Raw genomic sequence first — 20,456 nt, 5'->3', positions numbered from 1 at the left:
ATGTGGAGTAAAGTCCACAAAACAACTTTTGAATACGGCAGAGGACGTCAGGCACCCAGAAAAGCAGCCCATTGTCTTCAAAAGGAGGTAGGAAAAAAACATAAAAGATAAAAAGAGAGACAAAAGAAGTAAGGACGGAGCTCCGTCCCGGGAAGGGAGGCTTTAAAAAGAGAGAAGTTTCCAAACACCAGGAAACACTCTCACTGGCGAATCTGTGGCAAGCCTTGGAAGCTCAGAGGGCCACATAACCCTCTTTTTTTTTTTTTTAGAACCCACAGATTACCCGCCAAATGGTAACTCCCAGTGGAGAAGCAGTGCAGACGCCTGCATACGCCATTAGCAAGCGGGGGCTGGGCAGGGAGGAGCCGGCTGAAATGCTTAGAGAGAGGACTGGGCTTGAATGCCGCGAAAACAATTTGAGAGAACTGGGGGGGAGAGCAAAGCAGACTGTGGGATAGCTTCCCCACGAAAAGGTGGAAAGCTCTAACCTAAGACTCGGCCAGCCCTGCTCACAGAATAAAGGACTGAGCAGAGCGAGCCGGCTGCAGTCGGCCCATCCCCCATCCCCCGCAGAGACAGGCAGGGAGGGCAGCCAGAGCCGGAGGGGGCAACCGCGGCCCCAGAAAGGCATCTGATACAAACTGCAGGCAAGCTTGTTGCTAATCAGGACTTCTTGGGCTCAGGCCGGTCGATATCCGCCTGAGAAGGTGCGCCAGTTGTACACCCAGAAAACTGAGTGGCGGGGACTGGGGAGGTGATAAGTCACAGAGACCGCGCTCGCCAAACACCTGGTCCCCTGAGCTGCTCGGACGGGGAAGGCACAAAACGCAGGCCAAACCAAGTCTGCGCCTTTGTGGAGTACCCGAGAACCTGAACTTGAGCCGCTCAGACCTAGGAAGTGCATACAACCCGGCGTCGGCCTCGGACAGTTCCCGGCAGAGCAACCTAGAGCCTGTGCAGTGTAGACTGGGACAACACACACACTGTGAGTGGGGGCAAACCAAGTGTGACCAAGACGCTGCGAGCACTCCCCACAGATGCCAGAGATATTCGTCTGCAGCGTTCCTCCCTTCCCAGAACAGGACTGAACAACTGAGCCTTAAAAAGTGTCCACCCACCCCCTAGTATCAGGGCGGAAATTAGACACTGAAGAGACCAGCAAACAGAAGCTAAAACAGAGGGAACCACCTTGGAAACGACAGATAGAGACGTCTAGAGGCTATTCTAAGAATAAGACCAAAAACCAGAGTCAAGAGGCTTAAGCCCGAATCCTGAGAACACCAGAGAACTCCTGACTCCAGGGAACATTAATCGATAGGAACTCATCAAACGTCTCCATACCTACACTAAAACCAAGCACCACCCAAGGGTCAACAAGTTCCAGAGCAAGATATACCACGCAAATTCTCCAGTAACACAGGAAACTAGCCTTGAGCTTCAATATAAAGGCTGCTCAAAGTCACTCCAAACCCACTGACATCTCATAACTCATTACTGGACACTTCATTGCACTCCAGAGAGAAGAAATCCAGCTCCACTCACCAGAACACCGACACAAGTTTCCATAACCAGGGAACCTTGACAAGTCACCTGTCCAACCACACACACAGCAAGGAAACTACATAATAAAGAGAACTCCACAAACGGCCAGAAGAGGGAAAGGCCACCCCAAGCAAAGCAATATAAGCAAGAAGAAGAGGCAGAGAAATACCCAGCAAGTAAAGGAACAAGATAAATGCCCACCAACACAAACAAAAGAGGAAGATATAGGGAATCTACCTGATAAAGAATTTCGAATTTTGGTGGTGAAAATGATTCAAAATCTTGAAAACAAAATGGAGTTACAGATAAATAACCTGGAGAAAAGGATTGAGAAGATGGAAGAAAGGTTTAATAAGGACTTAGAGGAAATAAAAAAGAGTCAATATGCAATGAATAATGCAATAGATGAGATCAGAAACACTCTGGAGGGAACAAACAGTAGAATAACAGAGGCAGAAGACAGGATAAGCGAGCTAGAAGATAGAATTGTAGAAATAAATGAAACAGAGAGGAAAAAAGAAAAACAAATTAAAAGAAATGAGAACAATATTAGAGACCTCTGGGACAATGTTAAATGTTCCAACATTCGAATCATAGGAATCCCAGAAGAAGAAGACAAAAAGAAAGACCATGAGAGAATACTTGAGGAGATAATAGTTGAAAACTTCCCTAAAATAGTGAAAGAAATAATCACCCAAGTCCAAGAAACCCTGAGAGTCCCCAACAGGATAAACCCAAGGCGAAATACTCCAAGACACATATTACTCAAATTAACAAAGATCAAACACAAAGAACAAATATTAAAAGCAGCAAGGGAAAAACAGCAAATAAAACACCAGGGGATTCCCATAAGGATAACAGCCGATCTATCAACAGAAACTCTTCAGGCCAGGAGGGAATGTCAAGACATACTTAAAGTGATGAAAGAAAATAACCTACAGCCCAGATTACTGTACCCAGCAAGGATCTCATTCAAATATGAAGGAGAAATCAAAAGCTTTACAGACAAGCAAAAGCTGAGAGAATTGAGCATTACCAAACCAGCTCTCCAACAAATGCTAAAGGATCTTTTCTAGACAGGAAACACAGAAAGGGTGTATAAACTTGAACCCAAAGCAATAAATAAAATGGCTACGGGATCGTACTTATCAATAATTACCTTAAATGTAAATGGGTTGAATGCCCCAACCAAAAGACAAAGGCTGGCTGAATGGATACAAAAACAAGACCCCCATATATGTTGTCTGCAAGAGACCCACCTCAAAACAAGGGACACATACAGACTGAAAGTGAAGGGCTGGAAAAAGATATTCCATGCAAATAGAGACCAAAAGAAAGCAGGAGTAGCAATACTCATATCAGATAAAATAGACTTTAAAACAAAGGCTGTGAAAAGAGACAAAGAAGGAAACTACATAATGATCAAAGGATCAATCCAAGATGAAGATATAACAATTATAAATATTTATGCACCCAACATAGGAGCACCACAATATGTAAGACAATTACTAACAAGTATGAAAGGGGAAATTAACAACAATGCAATAATAGTGGGAGATTTTAATACCCCACTTACATCTATGGATAGATCAACTAAATAGAAAATTAACAAGGAAACACAAACTTTAAATTATACAATAGACCAGTTAGACCTAATTGATATCTATAGGACATTTCACCCCAAAACAATGAATTTCACCTTTTTCTCAAGCGCACACGGAACCTTTTCCAGGATAGATCACATCCTGGGCCATAAATCTAGCCTTGGTAAATTCAAAAAAATTGAAATCATTCCAAGCATCTTTTCTGACCACAATGCAGTAAGATTAGATCTCAATTACGGGAGAAAAACCATTAAAAATGCCAACATATGGAGGCTGAACAACACGTTGCTGAATAATGAACAAATCATAGAAAAAATCAAAAGAGAAATCAAAATATGCATAGAAATGAATGAAAATGAAAACACAACAACCCAAACCTCTGGGACACTGTAAAAGCAGTGCTAAGGGGGAAGTTCATAGCAATACAGGCACACCTCAAGAAACAAGAAAAAAGTCAACTGAATAACCTAACTCTACATCTAAAGCAACTAGAAAAGGAAGAAATGAAGAACCCCAGGGTCAGTAGAAGGAAAGAAATCGTAAAAATTAGGGCAGAGATAAATGCAAAAGAAACAAAAGAGACCATAGCAAAAATCAACAAAGCCAAAAGCTGGTTCTTTGAGAAGGTAAATAAAATTGACAAACCACTAGCCAGACTCATCAAGAAACAAAGGGAGAAGAACCAAATCAATAAAATTAGAAATGAAAATGGAGAGATCACAACTGACAACACAGAAATACAAAGGATTATTAGAGAATACTATCAGCAATTATATGGCAATAAAATGAATAACCTGGAAGAAATGGACAAATTCTTAGAAAAGTACAACTTTCCAAAACTGAAGCAGGAAGAAATAGAAAATCTGAACAGACCCATCACAAGCAAGGAATTAGAGGCTGTAATCAGGAATCTTCCAGCAAACAAAAGCCCAGGTCCAGACGGCTTCACAGCCGAATTCTACCAAAAATTTAGAGAAGAGCTAACACATATTCTACTCAAACTCTTCCAGAAAATTGCTGAGGAAGGGAAACTTCCAAACTCATTCTATGAGGCCACCATCACCCTAATCCCAAAACCTGGTAAAGACCCCACAAAAAAAGAAAACTAGAGGCCAATATCACTGATGAACATAGATGCAAAAATCCTTAACAAAATTCTAGCAATCAGAATCCAACAACACATCAAGAAGATCATACATCATGACTAAGAGGGCTTTATCCTAAAAATGCAAGGATTCTTCAAAATCTGCAAATCAGTCAACATAATACACCACATTAACAAACTGAAAAATAAAAATCATATGATTATCTCAATAGATGCAGAGAAAGCCTTTGACAAAATTCAACATCCATTTATGATATAAAAACCCTCCAGAAAGTGGGAATAGAAGGGGCATACCTCAACATGATAAAAGCTATATATGACAAACCCACAGCAAACATTATCCTCAATGGTGAAAAACTAAAAGCATTTCCCCTAAAGTCAGGAACAAGACAAGGGTGCCCACTCTCACCACTACTATTCAACATAGTTCTGGAAGTTTTGGCTACAGCAATCAGAGCAGAAAAAGACATAAAAGGAATGCAAATTGGAAAAGAAGAAGTAAAACTTTCACTGTTTGCTGATGACATGATCCTCTACACAGAAAACCCTAAAAACTCTACCAGAAAACTACTAGAGCTAATCAATGATTACAGTAACGTTGCAGGATATAAAATCAACACACAGAAATCCCTTGCATTCCTATACACTAATAATGAGAAAATAGAAAGAGAAATTAAGGAAACTATTCCATTCACTGTTGCAACGAAAAGAATTAAATACTTAGGAATATATCTACCTAAGGAAACAAAAGGCTTGTACATAGAAAACTATAAAACACTAGTGAAAGTCATCAAAGAGGACACTAATAGATGGAGAAATATACCGTGTTCGTGGATTGGAAGAATAAATATTGTAAAAATGAGTTTACTACCCAAAGTAATTTATACATTCAATGCAATCCCTATCAAGCTACCAATGATATTTTTCACAGAACTAGAAGAAATAATCTCACAATTTGTATGGAAATACAAAAAACCTCGAATAGCCAAAGCAATCTTGAGAAAGAAGAATGGAACTGGGGGAATTAACCTGCCGGACTTCAGGCTCTACTACAAAGCCACAGTCATCAAGACAGTATGGTACTGGCATAAAGACAGAAATATAGATCAATGGAACAAAATAGAAAGCCCAGAGATAAATCCACACACCTATGGACACCTTATCTTTGAGAAAGGAGGCAAGAATATAAAATGGAGAAAAGACAGTCTCTTTAACAAGTGGTGCTGGGAAAACTGGTCAGCCACTTGTAAAAGAATGAAACTAGAACACTTCCTAACACCATACACCAAAATAAACTCAAAATGGATTAGAGAGCTAAATGTAAAACCGGAAACTATAAAGCTCCTAGAGGAGAACGTAGGCAAAACACTCTCCGACATAAATCACAGCAGGATCCTCCATGACCCACCTCCCAGAATATTAGAAATAAAAGCAAAAATGAGCAAATGGGACCTAATTAAAATCAAGAGCTTCTGCACAGCAAAGGAAACTATAAGTAAGGTGAAAAGACAGCCTTCAGAATGGGAGAAAATAATAGCAAATGAAGCAACTGACAAAGGATTAATCTCCAAAATATACAAGCAGCTCCTGCAGCTCAATTCCAGAAAAATAAATGACCCAATCAAAAAATGGGCCAAAGAACTAAACAGACATTTCTCCAAAGAAGACATAAAGATGGCTAACAAACACATGAAAAAATGCTCAACATCCCTCATAATCAGAGAGATGCAAATCAAAACCACAATGAGATACCATTTCACACCAGTCAGAATGGCTGCTATCCAAAAGTCCACATACAATAAATGCTGGAGAGGATGTGGAGAGAAAGGAAACCTCTGACACTGTTGGTGGGAATGCAAACTAGTACAGCCACTATGGTGAACAGTGTGGAGATTCCTCAAAAAACTGGAAATAGAACTGCCATATGATCCAGCAATCGCACTCCTGGGCATACACACCGAGGAAACCAGAATTGAAAGAGACACATGTACTCCAATGTTCACTGCAGCACTGTTTACAATAGCCAGGACATGGAAGCAACCTAGATGTCCATCTGCAGATGAATGGATAAGAAAGCTTTGGTACATATACACAATGGAGTATTATTCAGCTATTAAAAAGAATACATTTGAATCAGTTCTAATGAGGTGGATGAAACTGGAGCCTATTATACATAGTGAAGTAAGCTAGAAAGGAAAACACCAATACAGTATACTAACGCATATATATGGAATTTAGAAAGATGCAAATGATAACCCTGTATACGAGACAGCAAAAGAGACACAGATGTATAGAACAGTCTTTTGGACTCTGTGGGAGAGGGTGAGGGTGGGATGATTTGGGAGAATGGCATTGAAACACGTATGTTTTCATGTGTGAAATGAATCACTAGTTCAGGGTCGATGCATGTTATAGGATGTTCGGGGCTGGCGTGCAAGGATGACCCAGAGGGAGGGTAAAGGGAGGAGGGAGGTGGGAGGGGGGTTCAGAAGGGGGAACTTATGTAAACCCGGGGCAAATTCATGTCAATGTATGGCAAAACCAACCAATATAATATTGTAAAATAATTTGCCTTCAATAAAAAATAAATTAATTACTTAAAAAAATAAAAATTAAAATTAAAAAAAAAAAGAAGGAAGGAATATTATATCTTATTTTGAAAGATCCCCCCCACCCCAATTTGGTAGCATTCTCTCCGTAAAGGCAGAAAAGGTAAAATTCATTGGTGGTAAAAAGTTTAAATTTTGCTCTTTCTTTGATCTTTCAGTTACTTCTGTGTAACATCATATACTGAATGGGAATAAAATTAGATTATGGGAACAGACCTACACATTTCATTTAGTCTAGAAGTGGATACAGAAACACACACATGCACACACAATGCACGTACTTCATTCCTTCATTCTGAAAAATAAAATCCAAACAGCTTCAACTGCTTTAAGGGGAATGCTCCCCAATGTGGAGACAACTACCTTTCTCTGCTTATAAACAGAAATTCAGAGAAAATCCAGCACCTTCTCTAGGTAACTGGTCTTTCCCATAGCAGTGTACAGACTCATAGAGGGTAAGAAATGCAAGCAGCCAACTCAATGCTACATTATTTAACCAATTATTCCATGGCAGCAATTACCACCAACAGACCCTGGAAATGGAAGAAATGGAGTCAGAGCTGCTTTAGAAGGACCGGAAGCTGCTTTGGAGTGTAAAGAAGACCTAATAGCATCTTTGGATCAACGGAGAAACTTAGACAAGGGTTTATAGCACAGTTATATTGAAGGATCAAAATTCTGAGAAAAGAGTAGAGATTTTTTACAGTGAGATCCTTTGAATTCTCTACCTGATCAGTCATATAAAGCATAGGATATGTAGTTAATTGGAAAGGGTTAGAAGTCTTACAGGGACCCTAACAAGGCAAGTTTCAAAAACTCTGTGCTGTGCTGTGCTTTGTTGCTAAGTTGTGTCCAACTCTTTGTGACACCATGGACTGAAGCCCACCAGACTCCTCTGTCCATGGGATTCTTCAGGCAAAAATGCTTGTGTAGGTTGCCATGCCTTCTTCCAGGGGATCTTCCCAAGCCAGGGATTGAATCCAGTTCTCCCACATTGCAGGTGTTCAAAACCTCTAAGAGCATCAAACGTCCTTACTTGGAAAATGGAGATATATTATCTTATAGGGTTCTAGCAATCACTGCTGGTGCCCTGCTCATAATTCTTTAGCCTTTTTTCCCCAGGTTACCTGCATATGCATGTACACAGCTTCTTCAGTGTCTAAGTATGGTGTTCTTTGGCCAGGAAAGTGTGTTTGGCTCATACACACTGTTTTCTAACAGTCAGCCCCTAGGAGCAAACCTCAACCAATGAGGAAAGGAATTTGATGAATATGGTGGATAATTATCCTACATTCCTTGTTCTTTATTGGACAAATCGAGGGTGTAGAGCACACAGCTTTTCAGAAAGTCCCCAATAGAATCAGACCCTGATTATCCACTGTAGTGACTTACTGGTTTTTGTAATCTCCCTGCTTGACTTTCCCATATTCTCATAATGCTTTCTGGATCATTTTGTAATGAACTATGTTCACTCAAACCCTTACTCAGTCTTTTATTTTTATGAGCAGACAGGGAACTCAAACTAAGACTTTTTAAAAATTAAATATTACATATTTGGAGCTTGAAATATTGCTCCATGGTTGATGCATAACTGTTGTTTGCATCACAGTGTCTTGAAATTCCCTAAGAACAGTTCCATAGCCTCTGCCTGTTAGTCATGGAGTAGCATTTCAAGCTCCACATATATTATGTAATATTTCATGACTTATTGCTACATTCTCTGCATCATGGTGTCTTAGAACTCATAGAGAATGGAGCAATAAACAAAGAAATAAAACAGATTACCCTCAGCTATTCAATCCTCCTTCTTCATAATAATAGATCTCCCAAATGTTGCTGCAAGTATACATACTACATTTTCCAACTTCACTATGGCTTGGTATGCCATATGATTACTAGTAAGATATGTGGGCACTTGATAGGTAGATTCTAGTGTTCTTGAATGAAAACAGGTGAGCTTTCCCTCTTTTATTCCTCTGCTTTCTTAGAGGACTAGAGAAACAATGATGAGCTATCCTGGACCATAGGATTAAGGAAATTTCAGATGCTGAAGGCACATGATGGTAGGAGCCTGGCTCACTGACACTGTTGAACCAACACACTGGTCTTGGGCTGCTATGCCTAATATTTAAGTCTTCGCTGTTTTGAGTCTCCGTCACAATAGCTTAACTCATAACCCCGCTAAATTCATCAAAAGCATACATTCAGGAAGCTACCATCTATGAGAACACCTAATATCTTGAAGAGATGGGATGAAGCCACGTGAAAGAACAAAACATTGACAATACAAGTTTTATTAATTTCTCTCGTAAAGCATGAAACATGGACATTGGCATTTTTGCCTACAGAATAAAGACTTGTCTTAAGATTAAGGAGCCCAGAGTTTCAAACTAAGTCATCATTAAAACCCCAATTTTTATAGAATTTTTTTCATGCTTACATCGCAAATTATACATTTTCAAGCTCAAAATAGTCTATAATGTGAGAGTAGGACCATAAAGAAGACTGAGTGCTGAAGAATTGATGCTTTTGAATTGTGTTTCTGAAGACTCTTGAAAGTCCCTTGGACTGCAAGGAGATCAAACCAGTCAATTCTAAAGAAAATCAAACCTGAATACTGATTGGAAGGACTGATGTTGAAGCTGAAACTGCAGTACTTAGGCCCCCTGATGCAAAGAGCTGACTTATTGGAAAAGACCCTGATGCTGGGAAAGATTGAAGGCTAACAGTGAAGGGGGAAGCAGAGGATGAGATGGTTAGAGAGCCTAACCAACTCAGTGTACATGAATTTGAGCAAACTCCGGGAGATACTAGAGGACAGAGGAGCCTGGCGTGCTATAGTCCACAGGGTTGTGAAAAGACATCTTAGAAACTGAGCAACAGCAACAACAACAAACTCCACTCTTAACAATATTGTGGACCTTCCAGCTCACAAAGAAAATAAAGCAAAGACTAAAACCAAAACTAGATTCTATTTATAAAATATTTTTTAAAGTGTTTGAGATAACAGGAATCTCTACAGATTTTCAGATAAACAAATCAAAACTATTGATACTATTCTAGATCTTAACATGTTGGAGATATATGGGTTCATTTTATTTTCATACTTCCTACTTTAGGTATACATTACATGTACACTTCAGAATATATTAAACATCAAAAAATATCTTTAAAATTCATTTAGTGAGATCCTATGGCATCAAACGTGCTTGAGGATGCTGAAATGGACTCAGCAGAGACTCCAGAGATTTATACACTCCAGTTCTACTTTTTAACCTTAATTAAAAAATAATTTGTTGCTAAAACATGCTAACCATCATCTAAGCCATCAACAAGCCCTAATCGTTATGCTGGTAGGTCTTACCTCAGTGTTGATGCCTGCTTACTGATGGGCACACCGTAGGTCTAATCTAGATGTGACCTAGGAAAGAATGTAATTTCTCTTTGTTCCTGTTGTTTAGTTGCTCAGCTGTGTCTGAATCTTTTGTGACCCCATGGACTGTCGCCCTCCAGACTCCTCTGTCCATGGGATTTTCTGGGTAAAATTACTGGAATCTTGTCCAGAATTCCTCCTCCAGGAATTCTTTCCAACCTTGGGATCAAATCCATGTCTCCACATCTCCTGCACTGCAGGAGGATTCTTTACCACTGAGCCATTGAAGAAGCTCAATTTCCCTTTATCTCAGTTTAATTATCTGTAAAATGAAATAACACCACATACCTACTGAGAGGACACAATGCACAATGTATGCATGTCTTAAGAATTCCCTGGTGGTACAGTGGTTAGGACTCAAAACTTCCACTCTTGTGGCCTGAGTTCAATCTCTGGTCTGGAAACTAAGATCCTGCAATCTGGTGTGGTGTGGCCAAAAAAAGTTGCAAGCTTTAGCATATAAATTGGAAGAGGCTATGATTGTTTTTGTTATTGCATCTGTTGGTGTACTGTTTTAACATGGGCTGTAATAATGAAGGTATTGGTTAGAAGTAACAGCTAAAATGACAGAAAAATGCCACAAAACTGCAGTTTCTTTCAAAAAAAAATTAATACTTTTAAAAGAAAATTAATTGGAGTACAGTTGATTTACAATGTTATGTTAGTTTCAGCTGTACAGAAAATTGAGTCAGTTTTACATATGCATGTATCCATTCCTTTTCAGATTCTTTTCCCATATAAATCATTATAGAGCACTAAGTAGAGTTACTTGTACTATTCAGTAGGTCCTTATCAGTAATCTATTTTATTTATAGTAGTCTGTATATATTTTGAAGTTTACCAAAGTTAATCAATGATATCTGGGCTTTTAATCCCTTGAGCTATTAGAATACATATACAGATATATACAAAATAAAGCAAGAGGGATTTTCTTGATCATCTCAATAATTTCATCCTCTAGCAGAGTGCCTAAAATATTTTTTCTTCTGTTGCCTTAGTGTAAAAAAATATCCGTGATGCATCTACAGTATGCCTGGTAACTTGCTAGACATTTAGCAGGCACTCAGACATGGTGTTGAATAAACAAATGAGTAAACAGACACTCAGTGTATGATAAAGCCAATATTGGTCATTAAAACTCTTCAGCTTAGTTCAACTTAGGGAGATTTTGTTAATTTTATATTTGAGGACAGAAATTTTATAATGTAAAGTGTTAGAGGATTTGATTTGAAATATATTTTACAGTGTGCCACTTTTAATGGTAAATTTTTCTATTATCACGAAATCTAGTCACTCGGATATAACAAATGAATTAAAGCTGAAATCTGGAAAAAATCACATTCTAACACCTAGAAACAATCATTGTTAATATTTAAAGTATTTTCTTATATGTGCATTGTGATGTCATGATTATCAACATAATATATAAGTAAAATTTTTGCCCTTGTTTCAATATCTCATGCCTTTTTGGTAGGCATCAGTTCAGTCGTGTCCGACTCTCCGCGACCCCATGAATCACAGCACGCCAGGCCTCCCTGTCCATCACCAACTCCCGGAGTACACTCAAATTCATGTCCATAGAGTCGGTGATGCCATCCAGCCATCTCATTCTCCGTCGTCCACTTCTCCTCCCGCCCCCAACCTTTCCCAGCATTAGAGTCTTTTCCAGTGAGTCAACTCGTCGCATGAGGTGGCCAAAGTATTGCAGCTTCAGCTTTAGCATCAGTCCCCCCAATGAACATCCAGGATTGATCTCCTCTCGAATGGACTGGTTGGATCTCCTTGCAGTATAAGGGACTCTCAAGAGTCTTCTCCAACACCACAGTTCAAAAGCATCTATTCTTCGGCGATCAGCTTTCTTCACAGTCCAACTATCACATCCATACATGACCATGGGAAAAACCATTGCCTTGACTAGACGGACCTTGGTTGGCAAAGTAATGTCTCTGCTTTTTAAAATACTATCAAGGTTGGTCATAACTTTCCTTCCAAGGAGCAAGCGTCTTTTAATTTCATGGCTGCAATCAGCATCTGCAGTGATTTTGGAGCCCCCAAAAATAAAGTCTGACACTGTTTCCACTGTTTTTCCATCTATTTCCCATGAAGTGATGGGACCAGATGCCATGATCTTTGTTTTCTGAATGTTGAGCTTCAAGCCAACCTTTTCACTCTCCTCTTTCACTTTCATCAAGAGGCTTTTGAGTTCTTCTTCACTTTCTGCCATAAGGGTAGTGTCATCTGCATATCTGAGGTTATTGATATTTCTCCCAGCAATCTTGATTCCAGCTTGTGCTTCTTCCAGCCCAGCGTTCCTCATGATGTACTCTGCATATAAGTTAAATAAGCAAGGTGACAATATACAACCTTGACGTACACCTTTTCCTATTTGGAACCAGTCTGTTGTTCCATGTCCAGGTCTAACTGCTGCTTCCTGACCTGCATACAGGTTTCTCAAGAGGTAGGTCAGGTGGTCTGGGATTCCCATCTCTTTCAGAATGTTCCACAGTTTATTGTGATCCACACAGTCAAAGGCTTTGGCATAGTCAATGAAGCAGAAAAAGATGTGTTTCTGAAACTCTCTTGCTTTCTCCATGATCCAGCAGATGTTGGCAATTTGATCTCTGGTGCCTCTGCCTTTTCTAAAATCTGCTTAAACGTCTGGGAGTTCACGGTTTACATACTGCTGAAGCCTGGCTTGGAGAATTTTGAGCATGACTTTGCTAGCGTGTGAGATGAGTGCATTTGGAAGGCATATTTTCTGTTAAATGAAGGAGAATACTTTTAATCATGGTAAAATGTACCGGGGTTTTAAAAATTGGTGGACAAAGATATAATGCACTTTTTATTTACCTAATAAGTTTTGAACATTCATAATAGGATGTATTTCTATTTTTCCTGCTTTTTTTTCATGACTACTTTATATCTGGGAATGGACTGATTACCTCAATAAGTTCCTGTTAGCCAGAAGATTTTACGATGTCCAGGGATGTTGGTGTCTGTCACAGCACATTGATAAACAGAAGTTTTTCTCAACACCCAGTGGTTATGTGAACTTAGGCACATTTGGAAAATGCCCCTTGGCAGTAAGTTTTTAGAGGATTTCTAACCTTGATTTCAGAGCTTGTCAATCTTTTAGTGAAAACTTCATTGTGCAAAATATGAATAGATAAACATTCAGTTCAGTTCAGATCAGTTGCTCAGTCGTATCCGACTCTTTGTGAGCTCATGAATCACAGCACGCCAGGCCTCCCTGTCCATCACCAACTCCCGGAGTTCACTCAAACTCATGTCCTTCGAGTCGGTGATGCCATCCAGCCATCTCATTCTCTGTCGTCCCCGTCTCCTCCCACCCCCAATCCCTCCCAGCATCAGACTCTTCTCCAGTGAGTCAACTAGTCGCATGAAGTGGCCAAAGTATTGGAGTTTCAGCTTTAGCATCAGTCCTTCCAATGATCACCCAGGACTGATCTCCTTTAGAATGGACTGGTTGGATCTCCTTGCAGTATAAGGGACTCTCAAGAGTCTTCTCCAGCACCACAATTCAAAAGCATCAATTCTTCAGCAATCAGCTTCCTTCACAGTCCAACTCTCACATCCATACATGACCACGGGAAAAATTATAACCTTGACTAGACGGACCTTGGTTGGCAAAGTAAGTAATGAAGACAAAATTGGAAACAATATCGAAACTAATTTTACTGTTTTCTAGGGTAGGAATAAAAGCACAGTGGAAGCAAAGAAGATACAACAATAAGAACTCATCTGACACCGTGACAGTTTACAAATAAAGAGGAAAAATATAGTATAACAGCTTATCCAATAAAAAGAAAGGCTAATTTTTTTTTTTATGGTACTTTCTTCATTCTCCAACAATTGCTTTAGGGTTCTATTATCTTCCCCCAACTATTGGTCTTTGTTCTTATATTCAAAATGTGGAATATAAAAGAAAGAAAAAAGCCACAATTCACGTAATACACCAAACTAATTTTATTTCCAGGGTGAATTGAATTGGAAAAATCTTATTGTCTTAAGAAAACTTTGTATCTCATAAAGTCTTTATGTGCTTTGGAGGAACATGCCTTTGCCCTAAGGAGATATTGATACCTTGCTGTGAATATCTAGAAAGAAAGGAAAAAGAATAAAGAAGAAAACAACCTTTCTACAAAGGGCAAAGGCCTAGAAATTTTCGTTCTGTCATTTCCCCATTATTTCTTGCTTGATCAACCATTTTCCTCCAAGCAAATCCTCTCTTATCTGCTTTTCCAGCGTCTCTGCACATGCAAATTACAATCTGCTTTTTAATTAGACCAAGCCCACACTCACCACCTGATGATATTGAAGTGAAAACAGAAATTGCATTAAGCAGCTTCAGTGGGATTTTATATGCACTGTAATGACCTTTCAATATAAATTCTTAGCAAGGAAAGAAGCACTTATATTTTTCATAGTCTATAGGAAGTTGTTCTTGGTTATAAGATGTCACTTGCAATCTGTAGTGACATTTGACTAGGGGTGTAAAAATGTCATATTTTACCGTTGACAGATCCAGTCTGTTCTCTCTCTTCGTGGGATAAGGAGCTTTCTCATGCATATATATGACAGCTCAAGATGTTCAGTTGGCTTTTCTTTCTTTCAGTTATTAAATATTCAGAATGTTCATTATGCACCAGAGCCTGAATAATAAAAGATTAGTGGGAAACCTTTCTGGGAGCTTTTATTATTATTATTAATATTAATCATGTATGCTGCATTCATTTTTTTTCTCCTTTGCAAACTCAAATGTCAATAGACTAAGCAAACTTTTCTCCCACTACCCAGTAGTTAAGGACAAACAGCTTCAGAGAGAAAACTAGGATTTTTGCAATGTCAATTTTTAAAACAATAAGAGAGGGAATGAGAGCTCAATTTCATAATTTCTACTTCTGAACAGAACAATTTGGAGGGTGGAAAAGTGGATGTTCAAGAAAAATAAATAAATAAGTAAAAAATCCCAAAGTGGAACTTCCCTGGAAATCCAGTGATGAAAACTGCATTTCCACTGCAGAGGGCACAAGTTTTATCCCTGTTGGGGGAAATAAGATCTCACACTGTTGTTGTTGTTGTTTAGTTGTTAAGTTGTGCCTAACTCTTCTGCAACTCCGTGGACTTTATCTTTCCAGGCTCCTCTGTTCATGGGATTTCCCAGGCAGGAATACTGGAGTGGGTGGCCATTCCTACTCCAGGAGATCTTCCTGAACCAGGGATCGAACCTGCAGCTCTTGCATTGGAGCTGGATTGCCACTCATGGATATGTATATATGAAGAGAGAGAGACACGGAGAGACAGAGAACTGGATCAAAATGAAAACTACAATATATCAATTTAAAACATTTTTTTTTTTTAAACTCCCAAAGTAACACAGGTTGCAAGTGGAAGGATAGGACTGTACTCCAAGACATTTTCTGCAGTTTTATCAAGATTTAATTGACCTATAATCCTAGCCCCTTTATTCTGAAGTTCATGTACCTCCTACTACTTCACACTGTATTGAAAGAGTTAAATAAATGCCATTTCTTGTCAGTTGCTCAATTGCTGTTGAGTTCTGAAATACCAGGAACTTCATTCAAGTTTTTTGTGACTGAGGATCCAAGCCATGGGAATAACATATTAATTGAAAATGGTAACTAATCTCTTTTATATAGAATTAAAATATGATCTCAATTATAGTGCATTTTTCACATGATCAGTGCTCTCATTTATGGTCTTGCTGCAAATTTTTTCCTTGCTGGTAAAGTGAAAGTGAAAATGTTAGCCTCAGAGTCGTGTCCAACTCTTTTGCTACCTCATGGACTCTAGGTAGCATGCCAGGTTCCTCTGACCATTGAATTCTCCAGGCAAAAATACTGGAAAGGGCAGCCATTCCATTTTCTAGGGAATCTTCCCGACCAGAGATGCAACCCAGGTCTTTTGCATTGTAAGTGGATTCTTTACCATCTGAACCACCAGGAAAACCTGTTCCATGTTGGTATGAATACATAAATGGAAGCTTCAAATTAATTGTCAAAGTTCTTTGTGAGTCACATGCTGGTGGGGTAACCAGACATCACGCGGTAATCAAAACCTCCCAGAAGGGGTCACAAAGAAGATCTAGACACTTTTTCCTCTGCCCTCTCCTCTTTCTACACAATCATGCAGCCACAGTGAACTTTCCGGTTTACATTGTCCTTTATTTGGTCATGTGAGGCCTTTGCTCATCCTGTGTCATCCTTTGGAGCATTTTTGTCTTGACTCTGCATGAAGAATTTGCCCTCTTTTTCTCATTCATACTTTAGTTCATGGCTTAGATTTCAGCTTCTTGGAGAAAGCACCTCTGTCGTCTCCCAAAGAAGCTTTGTGACCCTCCTGAGAACTATCATCATCTTGTTCTGTAAGTAGCTTTTAGTTCCTTAAGCTACTCAAAATGGAAATTTTATTTATTTATTACATTATCCCAAGCATCTAATAGATTCTCCAGTGCTTATGAGCATGCAGTGTATAGTTTTGGAAAAAAATAAAAGTTAAATTCATCCATAATGAAGTTGTTAATAAAGTAGTTTTAAATAACTTAATAATTTAATAAAAAGTAAGTAAATCGCAAGTCAAATATAACTAATAACAAAGGTAATAACACAATAAAATATTCTGTTTCTAGGTGCTGATTGAAAAAAGTGCACAACCTCAAAGTTGAGAGTTACATTGATATTATATTTGGTGGATTTTCTGAGAACTTCAACCCCAGAACACAGGACTCTCAGATTTCCCTGACAGATCACTCCAAAGAGGTAAGAGAAGAGCCAGGATATATAGAACTACATAGGAGTGGGTTGCCATTTCCTATAGGAAGATACACAAGTCTGGGCTTACTGAAATCATTCCTTTTGCATGCACCTCAGCTATCTGGGGCAATTATCTGTTTTATTCATACTACATATTTAAAAAAATTTTTTTTTAAATTTTGTATTGGGGTATAGCCAATTAAAGATATTGTGATAGTTTAGGGGATCTGCAAAGCGACTCAGCCATACATATACATGTATCCATTCTCCCCTAAACTCCCTTCTCATTCAGGCTGCCACATAACCCTGAGCAGAGTTCCACATGCTATACAGTACGTCTTTGTTGGTTATTCATTTTAAATATAGTAGTGTGTACTTGTCCATCCCCAACTCCTTAACTATCCCCCCTGCCACCATTCCCCTTGGCAATCATAAGTTCATTCTGTAAGTCTCTTTCTGGTTTGTAAGTGTATTTGTATTATTTCTTTTTAGATTCCACATATAAGGGATGTCATACAATATTTCTCCTTCTCTGACTTACTTTCCATTCTTCGTCTCCTTAGGGTGGAGCCTTGGAAGTGGCTACAGTAGCTGAGAGTTTGATGGCTGCAACATCCTTTGTTTACTGATATGGCAGGTGGTACTTCCCTAGTGCTCAGACAGTAAAGAATTCACCTGCAATGTGGAAAGCCTGGGTTCAATCCCTGAGTTGGGATGATCCCCTGGAGGTGGGCACTCCAGATGATACCCTGGCAGCCCACCCCAGTATTCTTGCCTGGAGAATCCCTATGGACAGAGGAGCCTGGCAGGCTACAGTCCATAAGGTCTCAGTGTCAGACATGACTGAACGACTAAGCACAATTCTTCATCCACATAAGTATCTCCCCTATGTTGTGTAGTACAGTGTGACAGAAAAAGCAATATCTTTAGAACAGTACAGAAACATTAGCATTCACTAGTTTGTGACCTATCTTATGTAACTAATAGTGTTTGACTCCTGATCTAACAAATGGAGATGATAACATCTATCTGATTGAATTAATGGAAAGATGGGATAGAATATTATATATACATTTCCTGAGAATGCTTTGTACATACTATTTATGATCCTTGTCTTTATCCTGTCTCTTAAATGTTGACATACTACAAGTTCAAACAACAGGTCCGCTTCCTCTCTCAACATGCACACTGACCTTGAATAATTTTATCCTACAATGACCATCCTTTGGCCATGATGCCCAGATCCATTTCTGAATTTCGTAACTGGATGACTTTCCTTGAATGTTCCAAAAGAACTTTAAACCTTTCAGGTTAGGATAACTTAGAGGCTAAGAGTATCTTTATCACACGCAGTGTAAGTATGCATATAGGCTCTGCAAAAATGTTAATATACTTATTCATGGAGTGTTGTTCACAACTCTGATGGGCATGTGTTGTAATGAATGACACAGGAATTATATATGCGGTTGTGATAAGAATTTTGAAAAGGTATCATGAAATTTAGATTTTTTTATTCAATTGTTGTAGGGATTATATTGAGTTAATACACATATGGTAAATAAAACTTTGACTAGCACATTATGAGGACTGAATCATTTTGACTTTTGTTGTGATATTCCGAACTGAGCTAACTCTACATTCCCAAACTGCCTATTTGTCTTGTATTCCCTGAGTCAGATTTTAACACAGCAATCACAATGTTTAATTTCCTCTATCAAGACATCTAAATATAAGTTCAGGTCACATAGCCATTGTATTCTTCAAACATATTTTTAAGTAAAAAATTTAGTGCACACATATGTTAAAAATCAAAAATAGAAAAGTAATAAAATGTGTTTATCCTATCCTAGAAAACCAGCCTCACTTTACAGAATCACAAATGGCAGTTGCTAGAATATTATTCTATAGGTTGTCACACACACAATGAACATGAATTTCCTTTTTATTTCATACAGACACACAAAATGAATATAAATATCTCTTTCATTTTTACTCAAGGCAGGGAGTATTTATTTTACAATTAAAATATTAACATTTTCCCTTTAGTACATGCAAGCTGCTCAGCACTTCTCATCTGTCTGTGAATACTTCCTTGTATAATATCCCACATTTCCTAAGTTCACCTCTACTTCTGGGCAATTAGATTGTTTTACACTCTCTCCTTGGGAGAAACCCAAGTAAGACAGTAGGCGCTGAGAGAGGGCATCAGAGGGCAGACAGACTGAAACCACAATCACAGACAACTAGCCAATCTGATCACACGGACCACAGCTTGTCTAACTCAATGAAACTAAGCCATGCCATGTGGGGACACCCAAGATGGCCAGATCATGGGGGAGAGATCTGACAGAATATGGTCCACCGCAGAAGGGAATGGCAAACCACTTCAGTATTCTTACCTTGAGAACCCTATGAACAGTATGAAAAGGCAAAAAGATAGGACAATGAAAGATAAACTCCCGAGGTTGGTAGGTGCCCAATATGCTACTGGTGATCAGTGGAGAAATAACTCCAGAAAGAATGAACGGATGAAACCAAAGCAAAAACAACACACAGCTGTGGATGTGACTGGTGATAGAAACAAGGTCCAATGCTGTAAAGAGCAATATGGTATAGGAACCTGGAATGTTAGGTCCATGAATCAAGACAAATTGGAAGTGGTTAAACAGGAGATGGCAAAAGTGAACGTCGACATTCTAGGAATCAGGGAAATAAAATGGACTGGAATGGGTGCATTTGACTCAGATGACCTTATATCTACTACTGTGGGCAGAAATCCCTTGGAAGCAATGGAGTAGCCATCATAGTCAACAAAAAAGTCCAAAATGCAGTACTTGGATGCAATCTCAAAGACAACAGAATGATCTTTGTTCTTTCCAAGGCAAACCATTCATTATCACGGTAATCCAAGTCTATGTCCCGACCCATAAGGCTGAAGAAGCTGAAGTTGAATAATTCTATAAAGACCTACAAGACCTTTTAGAACTAACATGCAAAATAATGTCCTTTTCATTATAGGGGACTGGAATGCAAAAGTAGGAAGTCAAGGAACATCTGGCGTAACAGACAAATTTGGCCTTGGAGTACAGAATGAAGCAGGGCAGAGGCTAATAGAGTTTTTCCAAGAGAACGCACTGGTCATAGTAAACACCCTCTTCCAACAACACAAGAGAAGACATCACCAGATGGTCAACAGTGAAATCAGATTTATTATATTCTTTTCAGCCAAAGATGGAGAAGTTCACTACAGTCAGGAAAAAACAGGATTGGGAGCTGACTGTAGCTCAGACCATGAATTCCTTATTTCCAAATTCAGATTGAAATTGAAGAAAGTGGGGAAAACCACTAGACAATTCAGGCATAACCTCA

This window comes from Moschus berezovskii, chromosome 2, assembly GCF_049115385.1.
Source record: "Moschus berezovskii isolate FMDL1 chromosome 2, NW_MosBer_1.0, whole genome shotgun sequence".
Classification (NCBI taxonomy): Eukaryota; Metazoa; Chordata; class Mammalia; order Artiodactyla; family Moschidae; genus Moschus; species Moschus berezovskii.
The sequence above is the reverse complement of the archived record's forward strand: the minus strand, read 5'-3'. Positions refer to the sequence as shown.